This window comes from Lissotriton helveticus, chromosome 8, assembly GCF_964261635.1.
Source record: "Lissotriton helveticus chromosome 8, aLisHel1.1, whole genome shotgun sequence".
NCBI classification, from domain to species: Eukaryota; Metazoa; Chordata; class Amphibia; order Caudata; family Salamandridae; genus Lissotriton; species Lissotriton helveticus.
This window is the reverse complement of record NC_136069.1, coordinates 1199994094-1200009415: the sequence shown is the minus strand read 5'-3', so window position 1 is coordinate 1200009415 and position 15322 is coordinate 1199994094.

Sequence of the window (15322 nt, the reverse complement as noted above, 5' to 3'; positions counted from 1 at the left end):
ACCCAGAAAGTACAGATATTGTGAAAACAAATATGTTGGATACATATTATCCAAATAGAAGTCATCATCTTGAGAACATTTGTCTGTATGACGTGCTGCAAAGCTATATTTTTAAACTGAATATTACAGAAAACATCAATAATGGTATAAATGCCGTGATTGGTTCTGAAGGATATCTGGTGAAACAAAGAAAAGGACATTTGATTAATCACTGTAAGCTGAGTTGTGAAACACCTGACAAAAGGGAATTTGACTATTTAGCTCTTTTGAAACTTTTTAAGCCATGGCGTTCAGAATTAGAATTACTTGGAGATTTCGAGAGCTATGAAGATTCCTTCAATGCTAATAAAGACACTATAGAATATCCTGTTTTTGCTAATTATGTGAAGATGTTGAATGATGAAATTGAGCAAGAAGCTGCAACTGCAGCTGAGATTGCTAGAGACAGTTCTCAGGATAGTCAAACTTCTGCTTCATTAAGTCAGGATCCATTAGGAGAACCAATTATTCAAAATGAAGCAACAACTGCTATGGAAGAGGTGGAAAAAGCAATGTATCAAGCTCTAGAAGATGTAAGAAACTTAGGAAACTTGGAAGAACAACTAAATGTTGAGCAGAAAGAAATATATGAGCAAGTGAGAGAGCAGATTAACCATGGTTTACTTCATGAGAAGAAAGAGTGCTGTTGCTCATCATTTGAACCTATCCGATTGTACATGAGAAAATATATATGGAAATTGCAGAAAATAAGTCTGTAATCTGTTTAATGCCAACACTGCGTGAATTTTCTATATTCAATGAAGAAATGTTAACGTTGGAAAATGAAGAAATTATGATATTGGAAGCAATTGATATATTAGAACATGAAAGGATCACTATTATTTTGACTGAAAAGTTATAGAGGAAATTGGATTCTTTACAGAAATCGATAGGTAAAACTTCTGGGTTAGAAAAGAATCTATATGCATGTAAAAACTGTAGGATAATTTTACGCCGTAATTTGAATGTGGAAAAAGAATCATAAGTTGTGTACATGGTTAGTAGGTGTTGGTACTGTTTACAGTGTAGTTGGCCAGCAGAAGTCATCTGAAGGTGAATAGGTGGGTTTGAGGATGAGTATCTTCATGTTGTGCAAGTTCAGATTTACAGAGCTGCTCCTTATCCACTTGGTGACATCTTTAATTATGTTGTGGAGGTTATTTGTTATGGTATGTGGTTCCTTGGTGAGGAACAGGATGAGCTGGGTATCGTCGACGTAAGAGATGATGTTGTGGTTGAGATAGCGAGCCACTTGTGTAACGGTGGCTATGAAGATGTTGAATAGCGTTGGGTTGACGGTTCCGCACTGGTGGACGGTGCAAATGATATCAATGGTTTTGGATCAGAATACTGGAAGGCAAATGTTCAGAGTTACTTTTGATCATCTTTCAAAGTAAGAATTACATACATTCTATTTGGCCATGAGGAAAAGTTTGTGAAACCTTTAACTACTTTTTTTCAAATGTTATCATGGAATAAAAGTAAAGATGGCGTTTTGTTATTTCTAGATTGTTTGACATACCTCATAGTTACGTAAGAAATTGGTCTTAGAAAAAAACATTTAAGATATATTTTATTTCTATTTTTGAAATATTTATTGAGATTGTTGTTCGGGCTTTTTTAAGAAAATCTTCTTAATTGTCTGTTTTTTTGCCCGCTGTTATGTGATGAGTACTAATGAACTCACTGTTTGTAGTGAAATTCATTATATTCTGAGAACAGCAAAAAAGGCAAATTAAATGCTTTAGAAATGATTTTGTGTTGTATAAGATAAATTGTAACTGTATTTTTTTGTCTTCTACAGATGGTAAATTTGCATACATTTTTTTTTATTTTTTATTTTGAAGGTAAGTTTAACTAACTATCAAAAATGATCGATTGGATGTACTTCTACAAAAGAGAAGTAACACAACGTCTATGGTGTACAACAGTTTGTAAAGATGGTTTATATCTTTGAAACACATTTGAAGAAATTTAAAAAACATATATAGTGAATGTACTTGTCTTCTTTGTATTTAACTACAGCACAGCAACTGCTTTGGAATTGGTAAGCTGAATAGATATTTTTTATTTTTTTTAGTACTACATTTTATTATAAGAGCCTTAGTTTACTTCTAAAATGATAAATAATGATTGGTTTAAAAATGTAAGGACATTTTATAAGTAAAAATTCTTATAAACAAATCTAATTGATATAATCATATAAAGTACTTGAGAAAAGGTTTCTGCATAATTGTTTTTAAAGGGCAAAATAGTTGATAAAGCTAGTATAAAGCTAGTTTTGTATTATTAATTAGGGAAAATGTTAAAATGAAGTGTTTATATTTTCCTGCAAGGTACAGCAACATAATAAAATGTATTATGGATCAACTTGAGAAGAACATCGAAGACACTTTTGAAATTTCCAACAGTCTGATAGAGGACTTAAATGTACCTTTTGTGGACAGTAGCAATGAAGAACAACCTATTGGTGCAGAAGATATAACCTGCGATTTTTGGGATGAAAGTTTGGACAATGACTTCATTGAAGCATTAGATGATATTGACTTTAATGTCACAAGTTTTGAAATTGATGAAGAAGCAAATGAAATTCCTGATGAAATCATGCTAGATCTTCTATTACATTATGAAATGTTACAAGAAGAAATTTATGATTAAAAATTAAAAATGGTTTGAGAGAGTCTTCTTGTACAATTGTAATCTCTGAGCTACTAACGAAGTTATTATGGTATAAACTGAGTCTTACATCATGGAGTGCTTCAAACTTGTGTTTTATAGTTTTTATTTCCAGGTGTATATCCTTTGACTTCTGGCAAAGTCTCTGTGATTGCTGATTTCGTATTGTACAGAGCTATTCAACAGAATGTCTTTTTGTATGCACTGTGGTAAAAATGAAGCTATTTAAAATTCAGTAGGCACTCTCCTTGCAGTACTCTAATCATTCAGTTAGTACCCAAGTACTCATGCAGTGACCCAGGCCTAAACACATAGACTGCTACAAACCCCTCTCCAATATGCATGCAGTCCTCTAAGCACCTACACACTTGTATGTCACGCCTTCAATTCCCCAGTCAGTATTCAAACACTCCAGCAAACAACCTGTCACTTCTCTTGCAATCCTCTAGTGACCCATTCAGCACCATGTACTAATCCATTCACTGTACCACAACCCAACCACATATAAATTCACCCAGTCACTCTCCTTGCAGTACTCTAATAATTCAGTCAGTACCCAAGTACTCATGCAGTGACCCAGGCCTTAGCACCTTGACTGCTTCAAACCTCTATCCACTATGCATACAGTCCTCTAACCACCTACACACTTGTATTTCACACCTTCAATTCCCCAGTCAGCATCCTATCCCAATTCCCTTGTCGCTCCCAAAAGGCTTTGTTTTTTTTGTTACAACATTCTGTCCTTTAGTGACGTAATGTTCTAATAGCCTTATAGCCCTTCGTAGATGGGTATACCACTATTAAAGTCTCTCTCCCTTGTTAAAGGCCCTCTTCTTCGGCTCGTGGCCAACAACGATGGAGAGAGCCTTTAATAGCCGGTATAGCCCTCTATGGTGGACTATAAGGTTATATTCTAAAAGTGAAGCTGCTATACATTCAACCAGATAGTTTCCTTGCCGGTTTCTAATCATTGAGACAGTACCAAAGTACTCATAAGGTAAAGTGGGCTTAGGGCATGGACTGTTTCAAACCCTTTTAGACAGTCTCCTTGCAGAATTGTAATCATTCACGGCCTCATTTTTGAGATTTCTTGCGCCATTAGAACGTCACTTTTTGTGATGTTCTGTGGCACAGCTGTCAGCATAATATTTTTAAGGTAGCTCTATTGCACTTTTTTTGGTGTACTGTTGCCTGATAAATATGAGACCCATTAATACAGTGTTATGCGCTAAAGGGGTGTGCACTGGTTGTTGGTGGGGGTGTTTCTAGTAACAACTATGACCTTTTGACGCTGTCCTACATTTACAGTACAGAACATTTTGGGCCCTATGCTTATAATGCTGTGTCAATCCTTACACCTGTTTGAAACAGGTGCAGGGTTTTGACGTAGTATAAGCCGAAAAGTGACTGAATGAAATATTTTAAATTTCACTTAGTCACTTTTAGGAGACGTTCCTGCACCATCACATTCCCCATGTATGCAGGAAAGCCTTCTTTTGGCGCACGGCTTTACAATATGACGCACTTTCCAAGTACGTCAGATTGTAAATAGCATACATCATGCTGCATCTTTTGCACCACTGCTGCATCACAAATATGATGCAACAGTTGTGTAAAAGAGATACAAGGGGGTTGTAAAACCGCCTTTCATACATACAATTACATTCACGCAGTTTCACTGATAGTGCAGATTGAAGCATAGACTTGATATATATTTATATACATATGTTACATTTCAGTGCTTCGGAGGAAGTACAGTATACTATAGGTAAACACCCTATAGATTTATGCTGTACCAGATCCTTGTAGTTTTGCACTTTCATATTCATTCATTCATTTATGAACTAGACATTCACTATGACAAACTTTTACACACAAACATAGTTCTTTTTTTTACCAGTAGAGGTAGTTCAGAAAATAACTGTTTTTTTTTCTTTTTTGTTTTGTATTTTTTTTGTATTTTTTTAACTATTTTGTGGGGGTTTTTGTAGCAACAAAAAACAGACAAATAGAACTTTTAACAAAAAAAAGTAGACCTGGAACACAAAATTAAAAATAAAAAATCATTTTTTGGGGCCTTTGTGCTGCTCCTACCTCCTAACAATAAGGTCCACTGACTGCTCCCCATAACATAAAACTTCAAGTCAAGTCAAATGATCTTTATTCGGATTATCAATACATCCATAAAAGTACATACAAGATAAAAATACGTTTAAAACTATTTAAAAACATATATATAGATGGAAAACAGATTTATCAGGTTGGGTTTAAGTAGCATATGTCATAAAGTGCGAAGCGCATGTTATACAGTACAAAATGCATACTAAAGGGAGAAACAATGGTCTATTAACAAATTTAGACACAAAATTCAGATTATGTACTCCCGAAATAACATTTATATCAAAATAGATATACAACTAAATCAGTAGGCAATTTACAAAAATAATTAAGTGCAGAAAAGTGCAACAGATACCATAATACTGATATCAGTTATCCAAACTCCATGCATGCCCTCGATTTCACACATCTTTTTATAAAACAACTCACAAATATATATAACTTCGTCGGTATGCAACACTTGTAGGAATTTTAATGCGAGTTTAAAATCTCTAAGATTATATTTACGAAGGATCGGCCTTAGGTATTTACAGGTATACAATTTGTAATAGCTACAAAAGAAGAAATAGTGCAATAAACTTTGTTTTCCACCCTGAGAGCAGGGGCAATCCAGTTCTTCTAGTTTTTTATTATAGCCAAGGGGGAAGCTAAGCAAATTAACTATGCTTCCATCGCGAAACCTGAACAAAAGGCTCCGATTCCACTTTCCTATAGGTATTGACAAGTATCTATAAAAATTATTCAAATTATCACAACTAGAGTCAATAATAAGCTGATATCTAATAACAGCAGGTTTAATTGACTCTGATCTCAGTCGGTCCTCTTTATATAGGTCTAGTAAAGCCCGTTTAATGCTATTCTTATGAGCGGGTACAATAGAATTCGGGGAACTAAACAAAGAACCTTGACCCACGCTCTGCAGGCTATTCTTGACTGCATTTAACCAAGGTATGTGATGGAAACTATCGCTTAACAAACAGTCAGATATTATACTGCGCGTTAAGGACGCTGCTGGATTTAACCATACCTTGATCCAAAAAAGAGCAGGCCTAGACCTAATAAAATCAGCAATATAAGACAATCTCAATTCGTTGTGACAAATAAATGTAGAGGCGCACGGGACTCCCCCCAGCACCCTCCTACAAAATCTATTTTCCTCCGACTGGAGACCCGTGCTTTTGCAGTAACCCCACACTTCTGCTCCATATTTATTTATTTATTTATTTATATGTTTCTATAGCGCTGGAATCGACTCCAACCGGAGTATCTCTGCGCTGTGATACCAAATAGAGTCTAAATAAATATGCAGATGAGGGGAAAGGTCTAGATTTTATCAATGAACAGCAGAGTTTTCAGTTGCTTCCTGAATTTTAAATGGTCTGTGCAGAGCCTGAGGGCCAGAGGCAGTTTGTTCCACAGTGTGGGTCCTGCAACAGATAGAGCTTTCCTTCCATGTCTGGTTTTTTTTGCACGAGGTACTGCCAACAGAAAATTCTCACTAGATCTCAACGATCTGGAGGGAGTGTAGGGGGTAAATTTCTGCTCCAGGTATATAGGGCCATTTCCGTTTAAGCATTTATGGATAATGCAACATATCTTAAACTTGGCTCTTTGTCGGATGCTCAACCAGTGTAGTTTCTGTAATAGAGGTTTTGATGCTGTTCTAGGGGGAGCATTTAGGACAAGGCGAGCTGCCGTATTCTGGACCACCTGGAGCCTATCCAGAACTCCTTCATTAGCAGAAAGGAGCAGTCCGTTACAGTAGTCAATACGACTCATATGTCCCAGTAGGCCGACATTGAGTACGGTATATGTTAAGTAGGGGTGTAACAACATTGGCCAATTTCGGTTTTCGGAGGGATAAGATTGAATTGATTGATTTGCCAATTTTATTTCTCGCATGTGCAGCATGAGGCTGCCATGAACCTGAGTTGGAGAATAACAACCCTAAATAGGGGAAAGTGCTAGTGCATTTTAAAATATTGTCTCCGGATTTAATTGATGTAATATTGTACTTCTTTGGTCCGCAGTTCATGATGAAGGATTTTTTAAAGTTGGTATTTAAACCAAGATCGGACATAAACGCAACAAACCCAGAAATTAAGATGCGTAAGGCATTCGGGGTACGCCCCATTAGTACTGCGTCATCCGCATAAAGTAAAGTAGTAATGGGGGAACCATTTATAATTGGGACGTCCTTAGTAATCCTACTCAAAGTGCTACTCAACCCATTAATATATAAAATAAAAAGCAGGGGGGCGAGTACGCAGCCCTGTCTAACTCCTCTGCTAATAAAAACATCATTGGACAGATGGCCATCATTATTGATCCGTACTCTCGCTTTTAAGTCCCTGTGTAACTCAGAAAGAAAATACACCAGTGAGTCATCCAACCCATATTCGAGCAAAAGTGACCACAACCTAGAACGATTAACAAAATCAAATGCAGAACTCAGATCCATGAAACCTAAATAAAGAGGGGATTTTTTAACGATAATGTATTTAGCGATAATCAGGTTTAAATTTAGACACTGTTCAACTGTGCCTACTTGGCTTCTAAATCCCAGTTGACTGCAATGAAGAACATTGTTTTCTTCAGCCCAATTCCTTATCCTTTTGAAGATTACCCTACCGAGGACCTTTAACGTGTTATCGATCAGTGAAATCGGACGGTAGCAGGCGGGGTCCGACCTGTCACCTTTTTTAAATATTGGTACGATTACACTATTCGACCAGGATTCAGGAATTGTGCTTTCACGCAGATTATTAAATAAGTTGCATAGAAGAGGGGCCCAAAAATTAATTTCTGATTTAATCTGGTCAATAGAAAGACCGTCGGGGCCGGGTGCTTTATTACTTGCACTATCAATTATCGCGTCCTCAACCTCCATTAATGAAAAGGTCAGAGGTTCGGCGCTATTAAATAGGGGGGCAATTACTGGAGAAGTGGCTGATATTGCGTAAATTTGAGAGAAATGCTCAACCCACGCCTCACCAGTTATGTTGCAGTTAATTGGGTTAATGCTAGAGCCAAAAGATCTTAATAACTTCACTTCTCTCCAAAAGCCTGCTGTGTCCTTTAGCGTGGCAGTACGTGTAAGAGATTCCCAGTGGTTAATCACCAGAGCCTCAGATCTGGTGTATAGGGCAATTTTATATTTTGATCTTAGATCTCTCACCAATCTCGCATCCCTAGGGTTGGTTTTTAAAGCAGCCCTCAGGTCCCTATTGGCCTTGGAACATGAAGAATCAAACCAACGGGGACCATGAACTATATTCTGCCTTGCCGGTTTAGAGGATAAAAGTTCATTGCAAAAATTGCAGAGGAACATGATGTTGGCAAATTGAGGAACTATCGTTTTAGTAGGAGTGCTTCCTGATGGTGGTGGCAGTGCACTTGTGGTGCTCGGAACTGCAGGTGGTGGAAAATCCTGCAGACTGCGAGTCTTCTCTCTTGCATAGTTGTGAGGATGTACATTTTTTACATGTCGGGCCATACTGGCCGTCCCAAAAGAATTTTTTTTATTTGGGACCCCACGAGACAGAGTTGTACTGCAAATTTTGCAGGTCACCACTGGTGCGTTCACTTTATTTTGGGTGTTCAGGAAAAGAGAAACATTTCCAAATAAATGCCTCCTTCCTTTTCTTGGGAGGAGGTTCTGCCAGAAAGGTGTTGTCATCTGGAGAATCTTTAGAAGAATGTGGAGATTGTGCAGCCATTACACTCAAATAAACTTTCAGATTAGTTGAGCTACAAAGAAATGGTCCTACTACTCCAAAAGTCAAAGTAGAATGAACAAAATTGGAGGGGTCCTTCAACAATTGCAGTAGGAAGTATTATGAACCAATGAAATCTCTTCTTTTCATGTCACATGACTGTATGGACTCTTAAGGTGCGCTTACGGTACGACGCACGTATGACGGACCGTTGCGATATTTGTAATTATTTTAAAAAGTAATATACGGTTCTTAAAAGATAAAAACAACATTTTCTTCGTTATCCCAGATAATGTCTACCTTTAAAATTAACAATAAATGCATAAATATATTGTTTTTAACATTATAAAATTCTCGGGGTACGCGCACGGGGCATCATACATCATACATCATACATCAGACATCACGCGGTAGCGCCAATGCACCGCGTAACGTCAAAACGTATGCGTGACATGTGTGTGGGTACGCGCAGAGAAAAATTTACAGTACAAACAACGGTGTGATTACGGGACGAGTACCGTTCGATTACCCTAAAAAAAAAGGAAGAATATAAATTTAAATTTTTATGTTTGTAAAAAAACTAATCAATAAAAATGTTTTATTTAATTTTGTTATTATTTTACAATTAAATATGAAATATAAATAAAACAAAATAAGATGTAAATAGTTATTATATAAATGAGGAAAATTAGTAAAAAAAGAAAAAAAATGTGATACATTTAAAAATTATCATTTACAAAACCTTTGAAATTCACTGAAAAAACCATAGGTTTCACACACGTTATAGTTCAAAATCAGCATTTAAAAAACGTTTGAAATTCACTGAAAAAAACAGGTTTCACACACATATAACAAACTCCGTATCTTTTTTCTTCTTTTTTAAAAAAAGTCATTTTTAAACGTCACTTGGATTGTTCAATAGGGAACTGCACAATGCAATGTGGGAACTTTTATCCACTTAAAGTTGATCATTGATGTTATTTTTGCTCTTACAATGTGTATTGCTGTTGGCACTTCTTTTAAGGATGTTATTTTATATCCAAATAAAGAATATTATTATTATTACACACACGTTATAGTTAAAAGTTAGCATTTAAAAAACCTTTGAAATTCACTGAAAAAAAACATAGGTTTCACACACGTTATAGTTAAAAATTAGCATTTAAAAAACCTTAGAAATTCACTAAAAAAACATAGGTTTCACACACGTTATAGTTAAAAATTTGCATTTAAAAAACCTTAGAAATTCACTGAAAAACCATAGGTTTCACACATGTTATAGTTAGCTGGACATTTCACTCATACAAAACCATTAAAATTCCCCCATCATAGTTAACTATAACTCGCGTGTCCGCAATGCACTGATGATGACGTCACATATTACATCATTCATGACATGGTCAGTGACATCACTCATGACATCACTGATGATATCTCAAATGACATCACTGATGACATCACTGATAACATCATCCTTGTGGCAGACCTCTCACCGTAATATAACGTTTGATACACACATTCAAAAATCGAACCTAAATTTTTTTTTAAAAAGCAGATACCAATACCAGTTACAACAACCTATTCAGTAATTCTAACATCTACATACACATCCACTCTTTCACCAACAGTTCTATATAGGCACTCATACATGTACTCACTCATCATATGACTCATACACCTATACATCTTATTACACACCGACACTCATCTATAGAGTTACTCACACACAAACTGACACATGCAAATAAACATCCATTTAGTTGTATATACAGCTATACACCCACCACTACACTTACTTCTACAGAAACATACACATACTTATTCTCTTAAACAATCACTTATAGAAACAAATACTTATTTATACAGGAACTCTTCCAATCTCTCACTCTCACATATAATCACTTATATACATCAATACTCACATATACTAGTTTAAAACAAATGTAGTTACTCATATAGACACTATTGAGACAGTCATTCACTCACTAACACACCCTTACACACACTCATCCACCCATACAGTCCTGCACCCATGCTGTCTTCAAAACACATACAAACAGTGAGTCACTCATTCATGCATCTATATGCTAAGTGATATCCCCCACCGAACCATACAGACACTCATACTGATACTCAAAAACAAACTAATAACCCATATACAAACTCATGTAGCTACTCACGAACCCATGCAGCCGCTTACACACCAACTGATAGACTAATACAGACTTTCACACAGTTTAGTCACTAACCCATGTATTCAGTGAGACATGTTCAATCACTCACTTATACAGTCAGTCACACATAATCCCTTCAGGCACTTGTAAATGCACTCATTCTTCAATACATCTTGGCATAGATGTATATGCAAAATATTTAAACTTTACAGAAATACACATTTACTGGATGATGTCATCAGTGATGTCATGAGTGATGTCATTTGAGATGTCATGAGTGATGTCACTGACCATATGTGACGTCATCAGCAGTGCATTGCGGGCGCGCGAGATATAGTTGAATATAACGGGGGAATTTCAATGGTTTTGTATGAGTGAAATGTCCAGCTAACTATAACATGTGTGAAACCTATGGTTTTTCAGTGAATCTCTAAGGTTTTTTAAATGCTAATTTTTAAGTATAACGTGTGTGAAACCTATGGTTTTTTCAACCTAAGGCAAGCCCATCTGCACGCGTCCGCACCTAGACCTCGCCTGGTCCGCGCCCAGAGCCAGAACCCATGGCTCCCGTGACCGCCACAACATCCGCCTCCACTACACCAACAGCATTCTCCACGCACTCAACACCGGACGATCTAGCACCTGATGCCTGGGCGACCCAAGGCGCACCCACGGGCCCTTTTTCTGCCGGAACTGCAGCTACACCAACATTATGCCCACCAAACAAGCCATCCACCTGCAATGCATCCTCCTCAACACCCGCTCCGCCAGGAAACACGCCGTAGAACTCTGGGACTTACTCGACACCCACACCCCAGATGTCGCCTTCCTGACGGAAACCTGGCTGAACTCCTCCACGGCACCGAACATCGCCATACCCACCCCGGAACGATACAAGATCATCCGCAAGGACTGCACCAACGGACTGGGAGGAGGAATCGCCATCATCCACAGGAACACCCTCAACGTCTATACCACTGACGCCGACATCCTCTGCACCGCCGAACACCTACACTTCCAGATCCACACCGACCCAAACACTACCCTCAGAGGAATGCTCATCTACAGGCCCCCCAGACCACGACCACAGTTCTGCGACTCAATCGCCGACCTCGTCAGCACCCACGCCCTCGCCTCCTTGGACTACATCCTCTTCGGGGATCTGAACTTCCACCTTGAGAACAACAACGATCCCAACTCCACCACCCTGATCGACAACCTTGCCAACCTCAGACTCAGGCAACTCGTCACGACACCCACCCACCCCGCAGGTCACACGCTTGGACCCCATCTTCTCAGCCAGCACCCACGTCTCCTTCAACCACACCACCGAACTCCACTGAACAGACCATTGCTGCATCCACTTCACCTTTCGAAAACCGGTCACCCCCCAACGCAACCAACAGATGCCCCGTCGCCACTGGAGCAACGTCACCGACGATCAGCTAAACGTCACCCTCGCGCATCACCCGCCATCAGAACTGACCGCAGCCTACATCCTCAGACACTAGATCGAAGACTGCGCCAATGCACTGGCCCCCATCAAGAACCCCCCCCCACCAGCAACACCAGGAAGAAAGTGAAGTGGTTCTCCCAAGACCTGTAAACATCCAAGAAAAACTGCCGAAAGCTAGAGAAGATCTGGATCCGCAAACGAACCCTGAAAAGCCGCACTAAGCACAAGGACGCCACCCGCAACCACCACCACCTCATCAGAGCCTCCAAGAGAGCCTCCTACAAAGACCGCCTAGACCACAACGCACACAACAGCAAAGAGCTCTTCAACATCTTAAAAGAACTCTCCAACCCCACCTCCAGTGCAATCGACATCCCCCCTCACAAGAACTTTGCAACTCGCTCGCCACCTTTTTCTACCGCAAGATCGCAAACATCCATGACAGCTTCATCACCACGCCCGCCTCAGCCATCACCGAGACCCACACCACCGCCACCCACACCAACCGCCTGACCGCCTGGGCAAACGACAACATCAGCGACACCATCAAGATCATGAACTCCGTGCACTCCGGCTCCCTGACAGACCCCTGCCCACATCACATCTTCAACAGGGGCAGCACCACCATCGCACCCCACCTCTGGAAGGCCATCAACTGCTCCCTTGAAACGGCGACCTTCCTGGTGTACTGGAAGCACACCAAAATCGACGCCCTCCTGAAAAAACCTACGGCTGGCCCCAAGGCCCTCAAGAACTTCCGTCCCATTTCCCTGCTCCCTTTTCCAGTGAAAATCATTGACAAGGTCGTCAACATACAACTGACCAGGTTCCTCGAGGAAAACAACATCCTAGACGCATCCCAGTCCAAATTTCGCCCCACCACAGTACCGAGACAGCCCTCCTAGCCACCAAAGACGACATAAGAACCCTGCTAGATGATGGGAAAACCGCAGCCACCATCATCCTGGACCTGTCGGCCGCCTTCGACACAGTCTGCCACCACACCCTATGGACACGCCTCCACGACGCAGGAATACAAGGAAAGTTCCTGGACTGGACCACCTCCTTCCTATCCGGCAGAACACATAGCATCCACATTCCTCCCTTCCGCTCCAAAACCACCAAGATCATCTGCGGTGTACCCCAGGGCTCCTTCCTCAGCCCCACGCTGTTCAACATTTACATGGCCCCAAGTCGCCCGCATCACCCGACTGCACAACCTCAACATCATCTCCTATGCAGACGACACCCAGCTGATCCTCTCCCTCACCAAAGACCCCCACACAGCCAAAACCAACCTCCACGAGGGAATGATGGCCATTGCAGACTGGATGAGAAACAGCAGACTGAAGCTGATCTCAGACAAAACAGAGGTCCTCATCCTTGGGCCCACCCCCTCAGTCTGGACCACTCCTGGTGGCCCACCTCGCTAGGAACAGCACCCACCCCCACCGACTACGCACGCATCCTAGGAGTCATCCTCAACTCCACCCTCTCCATGACAAAGCAGGTCAACGCCGTCTCCTCCTCCTGCTTCTACACCCTTCACATGCTTCGCAGGATCTACAAGTGGATCCCCACCAAAACCAGAAGGCCGGTCACCCAGGCCCTTGTCAGCAGCAGACTGGATGACGGAAACGCCCTCTATGCAGGAGTCTCGGCGAAACTCCTCAAACGGCTCCAACACATCCAGAACGCATCTGCACGGCTGATCCTCGACATCCCACGATGCAGCCACATTACCCCGCTCCTGAAACACCTGCACTGGCTCCCAGTCACCAACACCGGACTGGCATACCTCAACAGCCGCCTCAACTTCTACACCCCCATTCGCCAGCTACGATCCGCCGACCTCGCCCTCACCTTCGTCCCCCGCATCCGCATAGCCACCACCGGTGGCAGATCCTTCTCCCACCTCGCTGCCAAGACATGGAACACCCTCCCCCTACACCTAGGGCAGACACAGACGAAGGACCTACTGACCTTCAGAAGACGCCTCAAGACCTGGATGTCCGAGCAGCAGCAGTACTCCCCCCCCCAGTGCCTTGAAACACCACAGGCATATAGCGCGCTTTATAAATGCTATGATTGATTGATTGAGTGATGGTTGCTGATGGCCATTTGTATGCAGTTGCACAGGTCTTTAAATATCTATCCCAGGGCAGGTTACTATAGACCCTCTGTGAAAATCCTTTCGAACATTTATAAACTATGGGCGAATTTTACGGATCTGCGTTCTGCGAATTCGCGAAAAAATCTGCGAATTCGCAGATTTGCCCACAAACTCGCGTATTTTTGGGGGATTTGCACTGGAGTACTTTCTACTGGCTAATCCAGTAAGTGCTACCTCATTGGGTAAATGTTTGGTGCTTTTACTACACTGCAGCTGCGTAAAGGACCAGAAGATTTGTCTCCACTGACAATGTGTACCTGTAACTTTGCCACAGCGCCAAAAGGCGCCGAGTTACCTTGAGTGAGCTGTCCATCATAGTTGGGAAAGGGCGGGAAGACGTTTCATACCGCTACTGTGTGGTGCGGGGCCAAACGAGCGAGGCTTCTATGCATGTCAACATACCTCTTGTGTATAAAGGGTCAGAGAGTGAGCAGGGCAGCAGGTGAGGAGAAAGCAGCCTCCTGGTCACAGGAACTACACAGGGATTGCGCTCGAGAAACTCATGGATGCAAAGACCTCCCTCGAGTATTACAGCTAATTTTCACACAGATATGGGGTTCAAAGCACACTTGGCCATCCTCAACCGTGCTCAATAATGTTTTGGGCTGATAAAAACGTTACTGACTTTGAGCTTCAACTCGGGCACCTGCTTTATTTATATCTGTAAGTGCTTCCTGTTGAAGTTTAGTTTTTGTGATAGGAGCCTCGTGCCAGAATGAATCCTGCCCTGCATAGTTATCCACGAAGATGCCACAGTTTTGTGCAATGCCTCTACTCAACTGGAATACTTTCTACTGGCTAATCCAGTAAGTGCTACCTAGTTGGGTAATGTATAGTGCTTTCCCTACACTGCAGCTGCGTAAAGGGCCAGAAGATTTGCTCCAGTGACCGTGTGTGCCTGTAACTTTGGTCCCTTGAGTGAGATGGCCATCAAAAAAATGAAAAATCCGCCCGCGAGCAAATTTGCGAA